At 43.2% G+C, this 19,346-nt stretch overlaps 1 long non-coding RNA gene across 1 annotated transcript in view; it reads right to left on the bottom strand.

Moving 5' to 3' along the window:
* LOC149525205 (uncharacterized) overlaps positions 1–19,346 on the bottom strand; it is a 136,457-nt gene that overhangs the window by 56,158 nt on the left and 60,953 nt on the right. The gene's annotated exons all lie outside the window — the stretch shown is intronic.

Here is a 19,346-nt window from a genome sequence, read left to right as displayed (position 1 = left end):
GAAAGAGAAGGGAAGATCTAGCTCGTCCTTTCCATCTTGCCCAACCAGTTTTATTCTGGGGCTGCCATTTCCCATGAGTTACTCTGTTAGCACTTCTCTTTTAAGAAGAGGTGTCATAGGGACACCTGCCAGCCAGGGGAGCGGGTCTCTTTTCAAGCTAGACCCCATGCTGCATGCAGTGGCCACCTGGAGGGTGGCTAATACAGGGGAAGTTACTCTCATCTTTTTCCTCTTCTACCCTACACTCCAACCCGAGCAGGAAAGCTAGAGTCTCAAGGGCAGTCCAGATTCCATTTGTCCTGCATTATAGCACTCTGTGAGACACTTAATTGCAAACAGTTCAAATTAACCGGATTATTTAATGATGTGTGTTGATTAGTTCTACTTCGATGGCAGCGTTCATGAATAAGAGGATGACAAGTTAACACCGCGCATTTCCACAGTGCTTCTCGTATTGTTTAGAGAGCAACCCCAAATAGTGTTTGTAATGCAGGCAACTAAGTGCACAAATAGCATGTGGCAGCCATTACATTAGGACAATTCCCCATTCAGTCACAGGCAGTGGCTCTCTGATGCCATTATTGTAAATGAGAAAACCGATGATTCCTGATTCTTACATGGTGCTATTCATCCACAGAGCTTAAAAGTATAGAGGGAACTCGGGCAGAGGAACATGTGTCTGGAGTCAAACAGGGAATCTGTGACCGATCTGGGAATTGAACTGTCCCCATTTTACAGAAGGCCGCAGCCAGAGCCAGGATTAGAACCCAAGTCTCCCAAGGAGACTAAACAAACAAGTACTGTAGTCCTGTGACATCTTAGAAACGAACCAAAATATAGAGAATCATGAACTTTTATGGGTAAAATCTACTTCGTCATATGAACTGGAGTGGAAATAACAAACCATGATTATATATATATACGATCCAAGTTAATTAGCCTCATTAAGTGGGATGGATGTGTCCCCTGCATAGCTTTTGATGTGGAAATGCAGATATTAAAAGTAGGAGAAATTAGCTTTGTAATGCACCAACCACTTAATGTCTTCATTCAAGCCCTGGATAATGGTGTCAAATCTGTAGATGAATTCCTGTGTCTGTCTGTCTCATATTGGGTAGTAAAATTCGTTTGTAGAAGACTGGCTACTTGTAAATCCATGACTGAGTGTCCAGGCAGGTTAACATGTTCCCCTACAGGTTTCTGTGTGTTACCATTTCTGATATCTGATTTGTGTCCATTTATCCTTTGTCATAGAGACTGTCTGGTTTGGCCAATATCCATGGCAGAAGGGCATTGCTGGCACACATCACATTAGAGGATATGCAGGAGACTAATTTATTCTACTTGAACAAAACCAGCATGACCCTCCACTTAAAGTCTCTGCTAAGGCCAGTATGCCAAATTCTGTCCCCTAAGACACACACACAGCTCACACTGGTATCAATGGAAGTTGCACCAAGTTGCATTTGAAGGCTGGTATCTTCTCAGTGCCATGGCACACTTCTGATTGGTTGACTCTTTCACATGTGACTCTACCAAGAAGGGACTTCTCCCTCACTTGTAGCAAGCCAGAGTTTGCAGCATATTTCTATATTAGTTTCCAATCATTCCCTAGACGAGACAGCAGCATTGCAGAATTAAAACAAATATTATTAAATAAAACTGCCAGCCACCAGCTGAAGCCCCTTATGTAACTGATAATGACCTTCCTACCTCCACTGTAAAAGGTTGCTCAGTGGTTGTTTTCAAAGAGAGCCAAGTTCCTTTCCTCTCTCTAGCTTTTAAACCTACCCAACATTTGAAGAAAAAAATATTACTTCCTCAGCAATTAGTAAGCTCAACAATTGTAAGAAATATCTTGAGCCACTAGACAACCTAGACGATTTCAAAACAAAATTATTTCCTCTCACACACACTTTTTTGGTCTAGTGGACGAAGGTATTTGGGGTGTTTTGAATGTAACTTCTGGGTTCTTTGAGCACCCCGGGTCTTGGAGGAAAACACAGACAAGAGTTATGAAACCATGTGCACCAAAGATTGTTTACAAAGGGTATCAGAGACACCTGCCACATGGTGGCTCTTCCAGCACATCATTTGGAAATGCCAGCAGTTCAGGAGGAGAAAAAATATCTTAAAGCAGCTGAAAAGAGAAGACTGAGTACTTATCACTGAGGAGAACTTTCTATAAATATATGGCATTCAAAAGTACAGTACACCATTCAGGTCCTCATGCTTAGCTGCTCTTGAGTCCTTCAAAAGCACTTTTTCTTTCACCATGTGACTATTCAGCAGAAGAAAATCAGCCAGTTTACATAACAGCTGTTAGTGCTAGCTTTGACATATTACTCCTGAGCCGTACATCTATAATGGGTTTTTCAAATGTGTTGCCATGTTCAGTTGATTAGTTGTGGGTGATATGAAATGTCAAACTATTAGCCTTGACAACTACTGCCAAGGTTACTATCTTCTGGAAATATCTTTTTAACCATATAACTGTTTCTAAGTGGAAAAGGTGATGCTCAAAATGCAAAGTGATAATAAGTACGAATTACCGAACTAAAACCAGAGAAGGCTTTGTTTCCCATTTCCTTTGTTAGGCATGTCTTCGTTAGTCTCTGAAACGATCATGCCCCTGCAGGGTTATGTGCAATAGCAATTTAAATTGCAGAACTGTAAAGGAAAAAAGGAAGCTTCTTGCCAGTAGTGTTCTACCATCACTTTTAACCCGCAAGGCAGTACTGGACCAATCCTATTAGTGATGCATGGCTCATATGCGTCACCTTTGCTATTGGAAGATCCATTCAAGGACACATCACGGCTGCATAAGAAAGAAGGACCCCAAGCTAAAAGAAAGGATATTCTTGTGATGCTGGGGCTCAGGAAACCTTGGTTCAGTTCCGTTCCCAGATTTGTCACAGACTGTGTGAGTTGAGACAAATCTTCCCTTGCCTCAGTTCCCTCCATACAATCATACTTGTACAGCCTCACTTGTCTGTTTAATGGTCATAATCCCTTTTGGGCAGGGGCTGTCTCTTACTATGTATTTCTACAGCACCTACCCATCACCACAATGGGGCCCTGAACTGGGTGGGTCCTTGAGGCAGTACAATAACAAATACAAGGTTAGCAGGATCAAGCCCTTAATTATTTACTATTCCAGTAACATCCAAACACCACTCATGATTTGCCTTAGGTAATAGATACTTCTCTGCAAACAATAATGCCCAGGGGCCTTTGCCCAGGAGAAATCTATATCCACTTTAAATGCTGCTACCATTGTGCCACTACTGAGAATTGCGGCTTTCTCCACATCTGCAGCTGGCTGTGGCCAGCCCTGGCATCAGTATTCACTTAAATATTCTACATTTCCCATTTCTAACAATAGGTAGCCAAAACACCCAGCCTTTCCTAATACAAATTTTACTCGAGTGTTTTCTTCTGAAGCATTGTTACTGACTAAGCTATGTATGCTCTCTCACTCTGAATTCTGTAAGACACAGCACATTTGCAAATTTCCCCACCAAAAATGTTACATTTAGCTACTGGTTTCTTGACATTCCTTGTGATTTCTTGTGAGAATGTTAATTTATCTGAAAAGCATATTTTTATAGAGCATGCCGGTTCCACAGCAGGGAATAATCGCTGTGTGCCAGTCTCAGAGTAAGACTCACAGATGTAGAAAAAATTAACAATGATAAGAGCAAGAAACTGTTAATGATCAAAAATGTGCTACTGCAGGTTCAACAACAAAGTCTGAAGGAGATAAGTCTGTATGTATACCAACGCTGGACAAAAAAGTGATTATTCAGCTATTCATGGGAACAGAGCTATTGATTCAAATAACAAAGAACACTATAAACTGCAGTGTTTTTCTCTCCCCCTCCAGTCTGGGAAAATTGATTTTCTTAAATTTTCCCTTGAACCTGCAGCAGGGTTTAATCTGAACCTAATGCAGCCTTTTAAAAAACTGAACCATAAATTAAAAATATATCTTCTTATTTTGCACATTTTTGTTCCCTGCTGTTACAGCAGAAAGCACAGAGGAATTTATTTAGCGAAAAGGTAGGGAAAAGTGATAATTGCATTTTCTTATTGTACTACACCACAGTATATGTTTGTTTAATATTTTTATATAGCCTTTAAACACAAAACAAAAAAGCAAAACACAATGTATGATAAGTCTTTTTCTGAAAGGATGGTCACTTTTTAAATTAAGTGCAAGACATTTAAATACAGTATTAGAAAAGATATAAAGTATAAGGTATAGTAGATGATAATAGGTCTGCCACAAATGATGAGAAATTATAAGCAAACAGAAAATGAAAGATTGCCAGAAAATAACCATCTAGGTATCTTACACTCCTGTTTTGCTTCACAAAGTAGGGGGGGGAGAGAGAAGAGGGAGAGCAGAAAGAAACAGTTTTTAGAATGGTCAACACTAAAACTTCTTGCATTGTGTTGGAATAAGTACTGCAAATTAATAGATTACAAATTGCTGCCTCCAGTTTTTTTCCTGGTATCTTTGTTAGCACATCAGTGGCCTAATGAGGACATCAATACATAGCTGGAAATAGGAGTAATCAACTCCAGGCTCTAGCATTCACTTCCTGGGAAGTCTGATGTTCTGTAAACATGTGTAAGTCATCACTTTGAAACTGAACCATTAACCACTATATACAGGCAAATGAAGAAGGCCAACACTTGGTATGGAAACAAGTCATTTTAAAAAATGCATTTTAAATGGCACCATGTTCCATAAAAATGGATTATATCATGGATGTGATCTAGATCATGAATTCTATGTGAGAATTTGTGCAACCAATAATCTGGTTTACATTTTATTGGAGTCCAATAAAATAGGTAGAGCTAATTTAAGCCCCAAGACAACAAAACACAGATGTGGGGCTGGCCCTACCATGAGGCGAACTGAGGTGGCCGCCTCAGGTGCCAGACTGTGGGGCGGCACCACTAGGACCCAGAGTGTAGAAAATTGTGTCTGCTGCTCATGCATATGTAGGTAGCAGAGCAGTCCCATGAGAGGAGTAGAACAGGAAGAAGGCAGAATTAAAACCTTTCAAAGTTTTGGCCCAAGCTAGGGCGCATGGGGGCATCATTTGAGCTCCCCGCCTCAGGTGCCAAAATGTTGTGGGCTGATCCTGCACTGATGCACGAATTGAAGTGCTGCACTAAACTGGAAAAGCATTAAGAACACATTTAAAAGCATTGCTGAATTGGGGCCCTACATACTTCAGCAGGCACTTACTTTACGCATGCGCTTAAGTTCAATATGCTTGAATGTAAGCATGTTCTTAAATACTTTGCTGAACTGTACTCAGTATTACTGAATTGCAGGTGGATCATGTAAGGGCCAAGGGGAAAATTTTCTGTGTCACAGACAAGAGTTAGATACCTAATTCCCACTCCCTTTCAATGGGATATACACATCAAGCTGCTATTTGTGATTTGAAAACCTCCTTCTTGGTTTTCATTGTCTGAATCTTCCGTACTTTTTATAGTAACACTGAGAAGCAGGAATATAACACGATAATTTTCATAGGTTGTTAAATGGAACTGCTGCAAATTAATCTGTTCATAGTTATTCATTGGATCTCTGATGTCTCATTTGGATTTTTATTTAGCTCATCTGTATCATTGTGCCATAAGCTAGATCACCTGATATTGCTTTGGCATACAAGAACATTTCACCTTTTTCGCTCTTTATTTGGATTCTCAATCATTTGTGTTTCATTACGGTGAGAGAATTAAGACGGGAAGGGGTGAGCTTTGGATCTAGTGCCACTTACTTTGCATGGTGGGGGCTAGTTTGGACTAGATTTTGACTCTAGCAATGTTCAGGTGAAATTTTGCATAATAAAAGAGCAAATAAAGTTACTGGGCCACCAAAAGATTGTGAATGGATTTTCTGGTCCGTGGTATAAAAAAGGTTGGGAACCACTGTTCTAATATGCACACAAAGCAACAGCAACGCATGGGCCAAAGTGTTACAGGATGTTCTACCAGAAGAAACTGGAAGAAACCTCCCTACAAACATACCTTGAGGGCTGAACTACAAATAAAGGGTGCTGGGTCAATTGCACATGGGCATCTGTGCACCGGACTCTTTGGTTTATGTCCTCACAATATATGGGGTTGGCAGGGAGTTAGTCCCACTTTTTAAAGCAGTAATAAAGGAAAGAAAAGAGAACCCCAGATTGCGAGTGGGAAAAGTGGAAAGTTAGGAAGAAGTTAGGAGGTTGTTTGCAAAGCTGAACTAAACATTACAGCTGTGCTTTCAAATGTTTACCTCTGAACATTGACTTCCTACAGCTTTGAAATTTTACTACGCAGAAGAAAAATGCTGCTTTTAATAATCTGAATTTAAATGAAATAAGCACAGAAAGTTTCCTTACCTCATGCAATCTTTTTGTAAAACTTTTGCTTTATTTTTTAGTAGTTTACTGATAGTAGTAGGAGCTGATAGGGGAGGTATCTGAGCCGTTAGCTACCATATTTGAAATGTCACAGCAGTCAGGATTGATTCCAGAAGACTGGCAAAGGGCAAATAGAGTGACAAAGAGCAAATAAGAATAACCCAGAATACTGTAGACCAGTCAGTTTAACTTCTTTGCTAGGGAAGATAATGGAACAAGTAATTAACAAATCATGTCAAACCAATCTGATAGCTTTCTGATGACATAAGTCATGTGGATAAGGAAGAAGTGGTGGATATGGTATACCTAGAGTTTGGTAAGGAATTTGACACGGTATAGCATGATCTTCTTATCAATAAACTACAGATATACAACCTAGATGTGGCTACCGTAAAGTGGGTGTATAACTGGCTGGATAACCATTTTCAGAGAGTAGTTATTAATGGTTCACAATCATGCTAGAAGGGCATAACAAGTGGAGTTCTACAGGAGTCTGTCTTGGGACCAGTTCTGTTCAATATCTTTGGGTATGTCTAGACTACATGCCTCTGCCGACCGAGGCATGTAAATTAGACTACCCGACATAGTCAATGAAGCGGGAATTTAAATATCCCCCGCTTCATTAGAATAAAAATGGCCTCTGCATTGTGCCGGCTCAGCTGTTTGTTAGCACAAAGCAGCAGTCAAGACGGGGATCGGTCAGCAAGGAAACCCTTTGCTGACGGATCCCTTATGCCTCGTGCAACAAGGTTTACAGGATCTGTTGGCAAAGGCTTTCCTTGCCAACCGGTTCCCGTCTTGACTGCTGCTTCGTGCCGACAAACAGCTGAGCCTGCACAACGCGGCAGCCATTTTTATTCTAATGAAGCGGGGGATATTTAAATCCCGCTTCATTGACTATATCAGTATGTCTAATTTACATGCATCAGACGGCAGAGGCATGTAGTCTAGACATACCCTTTATCAATGATTTAGATCATGGCATACAGAATATGATTATTAAGTTTGCAGATGACAACAAACTGGGAGGGTTTGCAAGTGCTTTGGAGGATAGGGTCAAAATTCAAAATGCAAAATGATCTGGACAAATTGGAGAAATGGTCTGAGATAAAGAGGATGAAATGCAAAAGTACTCCATTTAGGAAGGAACAATCCATTTCACACATACAGAATGGGAAAATGACTGTCTGGGAATGTTCAGAGGGGTAGCCGAGTTAGTCTTTAAGGTGCTACTAGACTATTTGTTGTTTTTTAAGGTTTTCCTGTTACAGACTAACAAAACACGTAGATGATATCATAAGCTTTCATGGGCAAAACCCACTTCGTCATCTGAAGTTGGTTTTGTCCATGAAAGCACGATACCATCTACATGTTTTGTTAGTCTTTAAGGTGCTACTAGACTATTTGTTGTTTTTTAAGTTTGTCTAGGAAGGACTATTGCAGAAAGAGATCTAGGAGTCATAGTGGAACACAAGTTAAACATGAGCCAACAGTATGACACTGTTGCAAGAAAAGCAAACATGATTCTGGGATGCATTAACAGGAGTGTTGTGAGCAAGACACAAGAACTTATTCTCCTGCTCTACTCTGCACTGATTAGGCCTCAGCTGGAATACTGTGTCCAGTTCTGGGCACCACATTTCAAGAAATATGTGGAAAAATTGGAGAAGCTCCAGAGAAGAGCAACAAAAAAGTTTAAAGGCCTAGAAAACAGGAGCTATGAGGGAAGACAAAGAATTGGACTTGTTTAGTTTGGAAAAGAGAAGACTGAGAGGGGACATGATAGCAGTTTTCAAGTTTCTAAAAGGGTGTTACAAGGAGGAGGGAGAAAAATTGTTCTCGTTGGCCTCTGATGACAGGACAAGAAGCTATGGGTTTACATTGCAGCAAGGGAGGTTTAGGCTGGACATTAGGAAAAACTTCCTACCTGTCAGGGTGGTTAAACACAGGAATAAGTTGCCTAGAGAGGTTGTGGTATCTTTATCTCTGGATAGTTAAGAACAGGTCGGACAGACACCTGTCAGGGATGATCTAGACAGTGCTGGGTCCTGCCATAAGGGCAGGGGACTGAATTTAATGATCTCTCAAGGTTCCTTCCAGTTCTAGTGTTCTATGATTCTATTTTTTATTTTTCGTCTCTGCTGATACCTGATTTCATCCTTCTAGTTCCAAATGTATGTGGTGAACTGGTCAGTTCATAACTCTTAGGTTCTATTGTATTTGTCTTGAATTTTCATATAGAAAAAGACAAGTGGCCATCATTGGAATTATTGGGTGAAAACCCAGTGGATAACTTTCTACCTCAAAGATTTGGACCATGGCTGATACAATTTTCTTTCAACACTGAAAGAAGAGGCTAAAGAGAAAAATGTCGAAGTCTACATTGACGTTGTTATGGCAGCAATCCCAGCATCTGCCAGCCAATGTCAGCAAATTAGGGATGAAGAACTAAGGGATGAGCATGCCAGAAACTGACTCAACTCTGCCAAAGAGGGTGTGATTGAAGAAGGTAACTTTCCACACACGTAGTGCTATGCTGGCAGGACTGAAATGACCTTCATGTCAGGGCACCAAAGTGTTAAAAAAAACCCACAGGGCATGAGCACAACAATCTATACAGTGGCCTGGTCTGAAAAGGTTAATTCAGACCTTAGTAGAGGGCTGTAAGATACATAACCAATATAAAAAACAGTCATCACCAGAACCATTGCTTTCTATAAAGCAACTTGAGATATACTGGCAGTTGGTAGCCACATGTGTCTTTCTGGAGAGGACATTCGTTACTGCAGTTTATCACTTCTTGAAATATATGGAGTTGGCTCAGAATTCACTGGCAAAGGTCACTTAGAAACTCAAGTCAGTATTTGCTCGCCATGGAATTCCTGATGTACAGATACAGATAATGGACCCAGATTTACCTCTGCAATATTATTAGCATTTGCACAGGACTTTGATTTTGAAGATGGTACTTGTAGTCCACATTCTCCCTGAGTATCAGGGAGGTCGAGAGAGCAAGGCAGACTTTTAAAAGACTTCTGCAGAAATCAGCGGATCCCTATAAAGCACTCCTGGTCTATCAATCAAAACTGCTTGCTTTTGGACCATCTCCAGCAGAACTTCTGATAGACAGAAAGACGACTAAGGATGATTTCATGTGTGGCACCATTACAGCTTAAATTTCAGTGGTTTCTGCGAGGCCGTATTTATTGCTGACGTCTTTCTTTCCCTTGTGCTTCTTTGGTTTCCTTTTCTCCCTGAGATACTTCTATGTAGGAGAGTCTCTGAAGGGGCAAAGGGAATGTCTGTTGTTTCTTTTGTCTGGTAGCGTTCCTTAGCAAGGCTAGATCTCACAGAGTGTGGAGTACATTCTGAGATGTGCTGGGTATCATGCCTTGAGGAAGGCATTCAGCACTTACCAGGATCAAGACCCAAAGCTGTGGTGAGCAGGCTAGTATATTTACTGTAATTGCTGTATTTACAGTTCATGCACACCTTTCTTTGTGGCCTTGCTGCAGAGTATCAGTTTGCATTTTTATAAAGATTTAGTGCCACCCTGTTTATATTTGATAAATGTTTACATTAATTTTTGTTCTAATGGAACAAAGCATGACCCTCCTACGTTAAACAACAGCTCTTTACTGACCCCACTGTGAGATCTATAAAACCATAGCCAAGATATTACCCAAGCAGAAAACTGCCTGCCCACTACCTACACAAAACCAGCATTCTGTACTCTTTGGCGCTTCCTGCTGCTTTTTAACTAATGATAGTAGCTGAGAGCACAGCTGTGTTGATGTCGATGAGACGGGTCCATCCACTGGAGCCATTTGTTCATAACTGACTGAAGCAAACAAATGAAAAAAACCTCATCTGGGCAGATTTTTAAAGGCATAAAAGGCTCTTAGGCACTCAGTTCCCATTGGGATTACCTGCCCAGCCCTTTGTGCAGGCCTATAAAAATCTCCCACTTAAATTTGAGAGAAACAAGTTTTGAAGTTCTCAGCAAAAACAACAAGGAGTCCGGTGGCACATTAAAGACTAACAAATTTATTAGGGTATTAGAGCATAAGTTTTCATGAGCATCTACAGAGCAATTCCATTATTTTGAAATAATTTGAAATAATGGACAGCTTATTCCAAGATCTCTAAACCTCATTCTGTGAAGAATAACACCTATTCCATGTGTAGATGCTGCACTTTTGCTATTTTGAAATAGCCCCTCACAAGGGCCATTCTAAGTTATTCCTCCTGGGTCTCTAAATTGAGATAGCCCATCTACATTAGGGAAGCCTGCCTCGGACTCATTTTGAGGCTTCCCTGCAGTATAGACATGCTACTTTGAAATAAGCTATTTAAGAATAACTATTATTTCAAAATAACTGTGCAGTGTAGACGTGGCCAAAGAGGGAAAGGAGTATGACAACAGTGCTAATTAAAATCAGAATGAATGTGGCTCATCTCCAACAGCGCTGAGAAGGTGTGAGGGCCTGAATGGGAAATGATCTAATGTAATGCGAGAAGCGAGTGTTTATGCTGCAGTTTGGGAATAGCGTGATTGGGATCCTGGGTAGAAAACTCTCACTAGCTCTGCTGAGGCTGGAACACTAGTGTGACTATTGATGGTGACTTGAATTAGCCACCAAACCCACCCAGCCCCCTAGGTCCAAGCTCAGGCAGTGAACCCAAGGTGCTGTGATGCTACAAAGTCCACACTGCTATTTTTAGCATGCTAGCTAGAGCAGAGCTAGTACAAGTCTATTCTACCTAGGCTGGGAATCACACCTCCGCCTAAGGAGGTTAAAAAGGCAGCTCTAAACAAGGGAATTTCCAGTATGACTCCAAATGGTGCTTTGAATGGGAACGAGACAAGAACTAGCCAGCAGTTTGAAAAAGCAGAAGAAAGGCACACCAGAAACACTAGCCTGCCCATGTGAAATGTCTGGTACAAACAGCATTTCATTTAAGGAAACAGGCTGAGATCTGGAAGACAAAACCAGCTAACTAAGGCCCTTACCCTGCACACATTTAAGCACACGCCTGAGTTTACTCACACGGGGAGCCCCATCAAACACATTTTTTATTAACAATGGGTGTTGCAGTAAGGCCCATAGACTCCACCTGAGATCAGGGCCTCAGTTCAGTGCCCTGTTCAGGGGGACCAACTGCTACTGTGGACCCGAGCAAGGTGTGAGACGCCCAGCTCCACATCCCCAGAAGGGGAGCATGATGTTGGTGCCCCCTACCCCCCCCCTTCCCTCAGAGCTGTGCAAAGTGCCCAGCGCAGTGCTACAGCAGCAATTCAAAGGTCCAGGGGTTCCAGAAAAGCTACGCATCAGGGTGTGTCTGCAGGTTGGGGCCTCAGCTTGCCCTCTCCTGTGTGAGAAGACTCACAGTTGTCTGGTCTGCCTCTCAGGCCCCAATCCTGCAAATACTTATGCACTTGCTTAACTTGGCTTTCGATGGGTCCCTCACCATGAGGAAAGTGAAACACGCACAGAGGGGATAGGCCTACTTGGCAGTCACACCCCCGCGGCTGGTGCATGCCTGCAGACTTGAGCTAGCAGGTCTCAGGCAAAGGGGCTGTTCGGTTGCAATATAGAGTTTGGGGCTCAGAGCCCACTCCCCTCACAGGATCCTAGAGCACAAGATACAGGGCAATTTAACAGCTCTTTCGCCCAAGCCCCATGAGCCTGAGTCAGAAAGCACAATGTTTGGGTCCCTCAAATACACCTTGGAAGGCAAGTCTCTCTTTTTACTTTGGCCAAGCGCGGCCAAGAGTTAGTTAGTTAATGCCTATTACGCCCACGGGCATGTAGGGCAGCAATGAAGTTTCTCCATTTTTGTCTGTCTTTGGCCATTTTCTCCAGTGTGTCCCAGTTGTTCCCAGAGAGGATTTAGGGTATGTCTACACTACCACCCTAGTTTGAACTAGGAACAAGGTGTAACGGTAGTTCGAATTAGAAAGCCTAATTTGAACTACCTACTCCGTGCTGCGTGTAGCCGTGGGCACGGAGTCCGAACTACTGGGGATTTAAAAATGGCAGCGCCCGGCAAGATGCAAATGAAGCCCGGGATATTTAAATCCCAGGCTTCATTTGCAACTTCGAATGCCTACATTAACCACCCTAGTTCGAACTAGGGTGGTAGTGTAGACATACCCATAGGAAGGCCATCGCACAAAGTTGTAGGAGAATTCTTCGTTGCTGTTTCCGTAACAATTTTTCTAGGTCAGGGTTGTTAGCCCTGAGCCAAACTCCCAACCCGAAGGGCCAGTGAATCACACTTAGTCTGGTCTCTACCCTTCGACCTGTCAGGCATGGATGATCCTACCAGGAGCACTAGACTCCCGTCGACATAGCTCTAGGGGTCACTGAGACACACAAGCCCCCCAACCGCAACAAGGTAGTGATCCATCAGGGGGTAGTTAGTTAATGCCTTATTACGCCCACTGGCGTGTAGGGCAGCAACGAAAAGCCCGGCCAATGCTTAATCATAAATCATAATATTCAATTAGCATTAATCTTGTGGGGGGGATCTAAAGGGGAGAAAATACCAGCTGCAGCAGAGAAGGACATAACAAGAATCCATGTCTGGAAGTTAAAGTCACACAACTAAATTAGAAACAAGGTGCACGTGTTTTAACAGTGAGGAGATTGACCATTGGAACAAATGACCCAGGGAAGTGGTGGATTCTCCATCTCTTGATGCCTTCATATCAATACTGGATGCCTGGCTGGAAGCTATTTTAGTCAAATACAAGTGACTGGCCTCAATGCAGGAATAACAGGAAGAAAGACAAAGGCAATCTAATAATCCATTCGGGCCTTAAAATCTGTGAATCTGTTTTTCTTTAGAATAGTATAAGCCTGCAGGTAACTTGTGAATTAATACCAAAGGTGATGAGATCTCTGTTAAAACAGTCACTGTCAAATAGCACAATGAATGGGGCAGGGTGTTAATGGTCCATTTTCTTTTCACTGAGGCCCTTGTGGATCGCAGATCCACAGAGCCCAGAAGTTCTTCCTCAAATTGCTGGTCATCTCGTCTGCTTCTGAAAGTTCTTCTGGCAGACTTTTAAGACCAACTTGGGGCAAGAGATTTCCCCCAGCAGGCTCCTGACAGCTTTTAAAACGCAAAAAGCTATCACCTGTCTCCTCACTGCATTAAGGAGAATTGAGTCCAGCCGAGAGGGAGATTTCAGCAATTCTGCCAGCCATTTGGTTTCTACATTCCCTCCTCCCTTCCTGTTCTCACTTGACTTAGTTCCTGTAGGAGTCCTTCTAACCTCACAGCATGTCCTGATAATGCTTCAATCCCATATTAAGGAGGTAAATGTGCCTTGACAGAAGCAAGGGCTCCAATCTGATGAAAACCATGAAACAACAATGGAATTGTGGGCTAGCTGATTTTGTATCAGGTGTAAAAAACAAGCTCCAATCTGGAAGCGTCCCATATATTGCGTTTTTCAGGCTAAATCTAACTTCTCTACAGATACACACCATGTCTTTTAATCCAGAAGAATCATACAAAACACACTGTGGGGCTAAAAGCAACACAGAGGCCAGAATAGAGATCTAAAATAACGGGTACAGAGGTGGTTCACAGCCGAATTATGATTTTCATTCATAGAGCAGATTTTCTATCAGGATGCACAGAAGTCACCAATTTATTAACGTGCCATTCAGAGGCACATGCTTTTATCCTATTAGTAAGACTGGTGAAAGCTGGGGCAGGATTTCAGGGGGGGATACCCCTGAGGCCAATCCCTGCTGTTTATCATGCTTGCCCTACTGGTCTCAAGAGATGTTCCCTCTAATGTTTTCCCATCCCTATATGGATTTTTCCCACCCATGTGCGAAATACATTTTATATGCACTGAGGTATGTGCGAATGTGCATCAGGAGTAGAAACGCAAAACGTAGCGGTAGGCACTCATCTAATCAGCTGGGTGGCATTGGAATCCTTCCTGAGTGACCCGCACAAGCGCTCGGCTTAGCGGGAACACTGATCTCAAGTCATGAGTGTGGCACAATGTTGACATTTAGCTCTCAGGCGCTATGTCATGAGGGCTACTTTTTCATGGGTCAGATTTTTGCTTCATTAGTCCATGCGTTGGGGACACCCAATATGAGTCCTCTCCCTACTGTCTCCACCCCACTCCTTCATATGGCAGATTCTCCCACGTGGTCCCGGTTAGACATTTCTTTCCATAGAAGCTACCTGATTCCTGCTGCCTTGCAAGCATCACAGGCTCCTGCAACCACAAATAGGGCAATGAGTGCCCAGCTGCAAGACTCCTAATCCCAGTGTGGTGTCCATGGAAAAGCAGCACTCAAAACCCTGCTCTATAATGTTCCTTTCTGCAAGCATCACTCATCCCATCCAAGATGCACCGTTTTGAGAATCTAAGTTGGTGTGGCTGCTAGTATTCTTCCTTGGGAAAGATTTCTTTTTTAGAGCTAATTATGATCCTGATTTTTGTTCACTAAGGGCTGCAGCCAAAGGGCCAACTGAAGTCAATGGAAAGATTCTCACAGCGATTAATAGGTTCTGGAGCAGTACAATCTCCAGGGGAGTCATGCCAGTTTTGACTAAAATGCTCTCCTTTAGTGACCGTACACAGCACTAAAGCTCCTTGCTTCGATTATATTCAACCTAGGACCTCTGGTGGCATTTCAAAACAAGTTGCCTTTGCAAGCGTTTCTATCAATACTATCTAACTGTATGTTGGAAACTGCACGTTGATGAGGCAGTGACATATCTGTAGAAAGTTAATTGGGAAAAGAATATCAGAGCTCTCTTATGCACTCCACTAATTAAGAAATGTCCAGACACTGCCTTAAATTACCAGAACAGATCCCCGGCTCGTTTAAATGAGCAAAGCTTTGTTAAAGTCAATGGAGCTATGCAGATTTGCACAAGTTGAGCATGTGGCTCATAAAGTGATATGTAAATACTAAATGCTGTTCTTAAGGATGGAGCTAGAGGTGTTACAAAGGAAGAAGTCGCTGGTTAGGGATGAAAGACAAGTAGCAACTTCCTTCACAGGCAGATGGGACAGCTTATACATTAATATGGCCCCTGCACCGTTTTGCTTCTTTAACAGAAATACAAGATGTATTCTCCCCGTATGCTATTTACTCAAGAGTCCAGATGTTGATATAACAAAGAGCCAAAGAGAGAAAAACAAAAGGAGAATAGTACTGCTGCTCCGACACTAACAGCTCTGTTCTTCAGAAAAGAACCACTGACTTCCACAGCCAGCTTTGCCATGCATTTTAAAATCAGCTGGGCTGATGAAGGCTGGTATCCAACTCTGCAGTTGAATGGCCCAGGGAACGATGAACAGACTACAAGTGAGCGTCAACCTTGCAATCTCTCTCTCTGCTGGACCAGACCATTAAAAGTCCACAGCAAAAAAATAAACCCCCTGCCCACAGGGGACCTGTCTCCCTGGATTAGCATCACTGAGGACTAGGTGGATTCATTCATTTACATCATTAGTAGAACTGGATGGGAAACGCCAAGCATTTTTCAGAGACCATTTCTCAATTGTGTGTCATGCACGTTCTCTGTCAACACTTCACCTTTTCATAAAAAGCATCATGAGAAAAAGTTGGGGAGGATGGACTGGGACCAGTTGAGTTGGACTCCCTGCTCTGCTACACCTCCCCCATGTAACGTAGGGCAAATCACTTGGCATGTGTTTTCACTGGAGTGATAAGTTGGGTGACTGGAGGTCACAGTCTAGCCAAGGCATGAGCAGCCATGCTTACACCTAGGATTGTCCCCTCCCTGGTGCTGTGTGCTGCCACCACTGGCAGACAGATCCTCAGTATGCTGCACTGTGCTGAGCCGCTCTACAACCCATTCCCAGTGAATTGTGGGAGATCTTGTCTCTTCTTCTGGGCATGGACGGGGGGAATTATGAGAAGGCACTGGAGGACTATCAACATGTGAGTGGTTTAACCTGTGCTGCAAAGTGGGTTGCTTACCAGCACCTGAGCTTTACCCTGCATCTCCGGATGGGCTAGCTAGCCTGCGGGAGAGTTTTTTATGTGTGGATAGGAGGGGGCTTAGGGCTAACACTTGAATAAGAGCCCAGGTTAACTCTGCACTGAAGACACACCATTAATGTCTCTGTGCCTCAGTTTTCCCCACCTGTAAAATGGGGATAACATCTCTTCCCTACCTCATCGGAGTGAGAGAGACTAAATGAACGTTAAAATAGATTATGAGGATCACAAGTACTATGGCGATGAGGGCCATATACCTTAGAAACTGCATCATCTAAGGGCTAGAATGAGTCAAAGGGTCTGCTAGAATTATGGGAGGAGGGAGGAGAGATGATGTCAGAAGAATTTTATCCAGTAAACTACTTTGCATACCTATTTGTTTATTTTTTCAATATAGTTTTGGTTATTTCTGATGCCCATCTAAAATGGAAGCTAAAGATCCCCTGTGACTTGGAGAAGAATCAGAGAGAAGTCCACTGTCTTGGCCAATTTCCCCTCCTCTCTCAGCAAACCCTGTGTTAACATCCAAGGCTGTGTGTACAGTTAGGGTATGTCTAGACTACAGGGTTTTGTCAACAAAAGTGGACTTTTGTCGACAAAACTATACCTGCGTCTATACTACCACCGAGTTCTATCGACATAATGTCAACAGAATTCGGCAGTTTTGTCGACGGCAGTAAACCTCATTCTACGAGGAATAACTCCTTTTGTCAACAGAGTTCTGTTGAGAGAAGGCATTATTGCATCTACACGGTCCTTTGCGTCTACACTCTCATGTCAACAAAGCTTCTGTCGACAAAAGCCTGTAGTCTAGACGTACCCTTAGGGTCCCCATTTCAGCAAAATACTTAAGCATATGCCCTAGCTGAAGGGTGCACATGGGCCCACAGACTTTATTAGGACAACTTGCATGCGTCAAGTTAGGCTTCTGCTAAAGTATCTTCCTGAATTGAGGCCAGTGAGCCCATGACATTTAACGGTCTGATCCTGCACCCCCGTCCTAGCATTGGTTTCAACGGGAGCAGGATTGGTCCTTTTGCTACCGATCGCTTTGCTTTTTAAAAAACTTTGGAATCCTCCACAGGAAAGACACTGTGGGTTCCATCCTTTGAAGTAAGAATAAGAGCCTCCGGAAAAGGGCACTTTTTCCGGAGGATCGGGGCCAGTCTAGACGCTCTTTTCCGGCTTTTTTAAAAGCCGGAAAAAAGCGGCGGACATTTTTATTTAAATGCCGCGGGGGATATTTAAATCCCCCGCGGATTTCCCTACGACGACTCGTGAAATTTACATGCCCCTTCCGGAAAAGGGGCCAGTGTAGACGTAGCCAAGGTGTTTTAAATAAGCTAGTGAAACAATCACAGCAACAGCTAAGAAAGTCACAAACCCACAGCTGTCTTTTTCCTATGAACTGTGAGGCATGGATGGCGAGATGTTCTCTCCTGCTGCACCTGCCTTACGTTGGGTAAAAGGACCAGAACTGCCCCCAGCCAGCCAAGAAAAACGTGCAGTGGTTCAGCTACAGCTGAAGACAAAGTGCTGCCTTCCAAGGATGCTACAGAAGCCTAGGTCCAGGGGGCATGCCAGTGGCAGGGCTAAGAACATAAGAACGGCCATACTGGGTCAGACCAAAGGTCCATCTAGCAGAGATGAGAGAGGGAGGAGGGATTAGGGGCAGGGCTGCAAGATCCAGCCCTGAAGCCTATGGGGCAGCCCTGTGGAGACTGCCATAACTCAGACAGACTCCCGGGTTGTCTACGTTATGCAGAATGGCTCAGGGTTGGGAGGCACAAAGGTGGCTTCAAGCCACAAAAGTCCTTTCCCCTCGGCTGCAAGTTTGAGGCACAGCAAAGAATCTCACTACTACTAGCTGCAAGCCAGCCCAGTCTCATTGGCCTTAGTGCAGTTGTGTCCTGCCTCATTGGCAGGGAGTTTGCCCTTCTAGCTACAGACCAGGAAAGAGCTTTGCAAGAAAGAAACATTCTTTGGAAATGATAAACGTACGTGCTTCCTGCCTAATCCCTATTTTGCCAACATTGTCCAGCACCCCATTTATTGGTCTAACATCAAAATGTGAAGGAGGGTGAGAGGAAAGTGATCATGTCCATTTAGTTGCACTGTTGCCCTATCTGTATTGCAATGCAACCGGCTGAATGTCAGTAGAAAAGCCAGGCCAGTGCATTAGGAGTAGGGTGTATTTCACTGTTGATGACTTGTACTGTTTTGAAAAAGAAAAAGCAGAGAGAAGATAATGCTGGAGGTAAGAGCTTTCTCATAAGGGGAGCAGAATTTAGGTGGTTCAGTTAACCACAGAGGCACCAGATTTGCAAATGGACTAGCCATTTTAGCTGCCTTGATTTCTGGGTACCTGAAATGAGACACTTTTCGGGGGGAGGCCCATTTAAGGCATCTCTCGTTGGGCACCCAAAAATTTCGAGTCCCTTTGGAAAAACTTTAGCCTGATTTTGCGGACGATGCCATCCCTGCATTCCAGCGCCAGAGATTTAGAGTCCCTTTAATGCGGTTTGTCTGTCAAGTGCTACATTTCACTGTGAAATTATTTCAACTGTGATCCTGCAGTTAGTTCTGTGGGATAAGATCCCCATCCCTGCCCAGAAACCCACTAACTTCAATGAGGCTATACAACGGCACAAGGGTCTTTGTGCAGGGAGTCAATTGCAAGATCAGACCCTTAGCTCGCAAACCAGCTCTCTTAAGAGTATTGTACATGAGTGAAATGGCTTTGGGGGGCTTTTTAAACTTACCCTTCCGCCCATTTTTAAGGGAGCTAAAATTTAGCTCTGTAATACAATTGGTGGGAAAAGATAATACTATTTGGAACCATTCCCAGAAAAATTCAGTAAAGCTCTTAGAGCTTCTCTATACATGGTTCACCTGCTCT

This window comes from Pelodiscus sinensis, chromosome 3 (assembly GCF_052426305.1).
Source record: "Pelodiscus sinensis isolate ZL-2025 chromosome 3, ASM5242630v1, whole genome shotgun sequence".
Classification (NCBI taxonomy): Eukaryota; Metazoa; Chordata; order Testudines; family Trionychidae; genus Pelodiscus; species Pelodiscus sinensis.
This window is presented reverse-complemented; position numbering and strand designations above follow the sequence as displayed.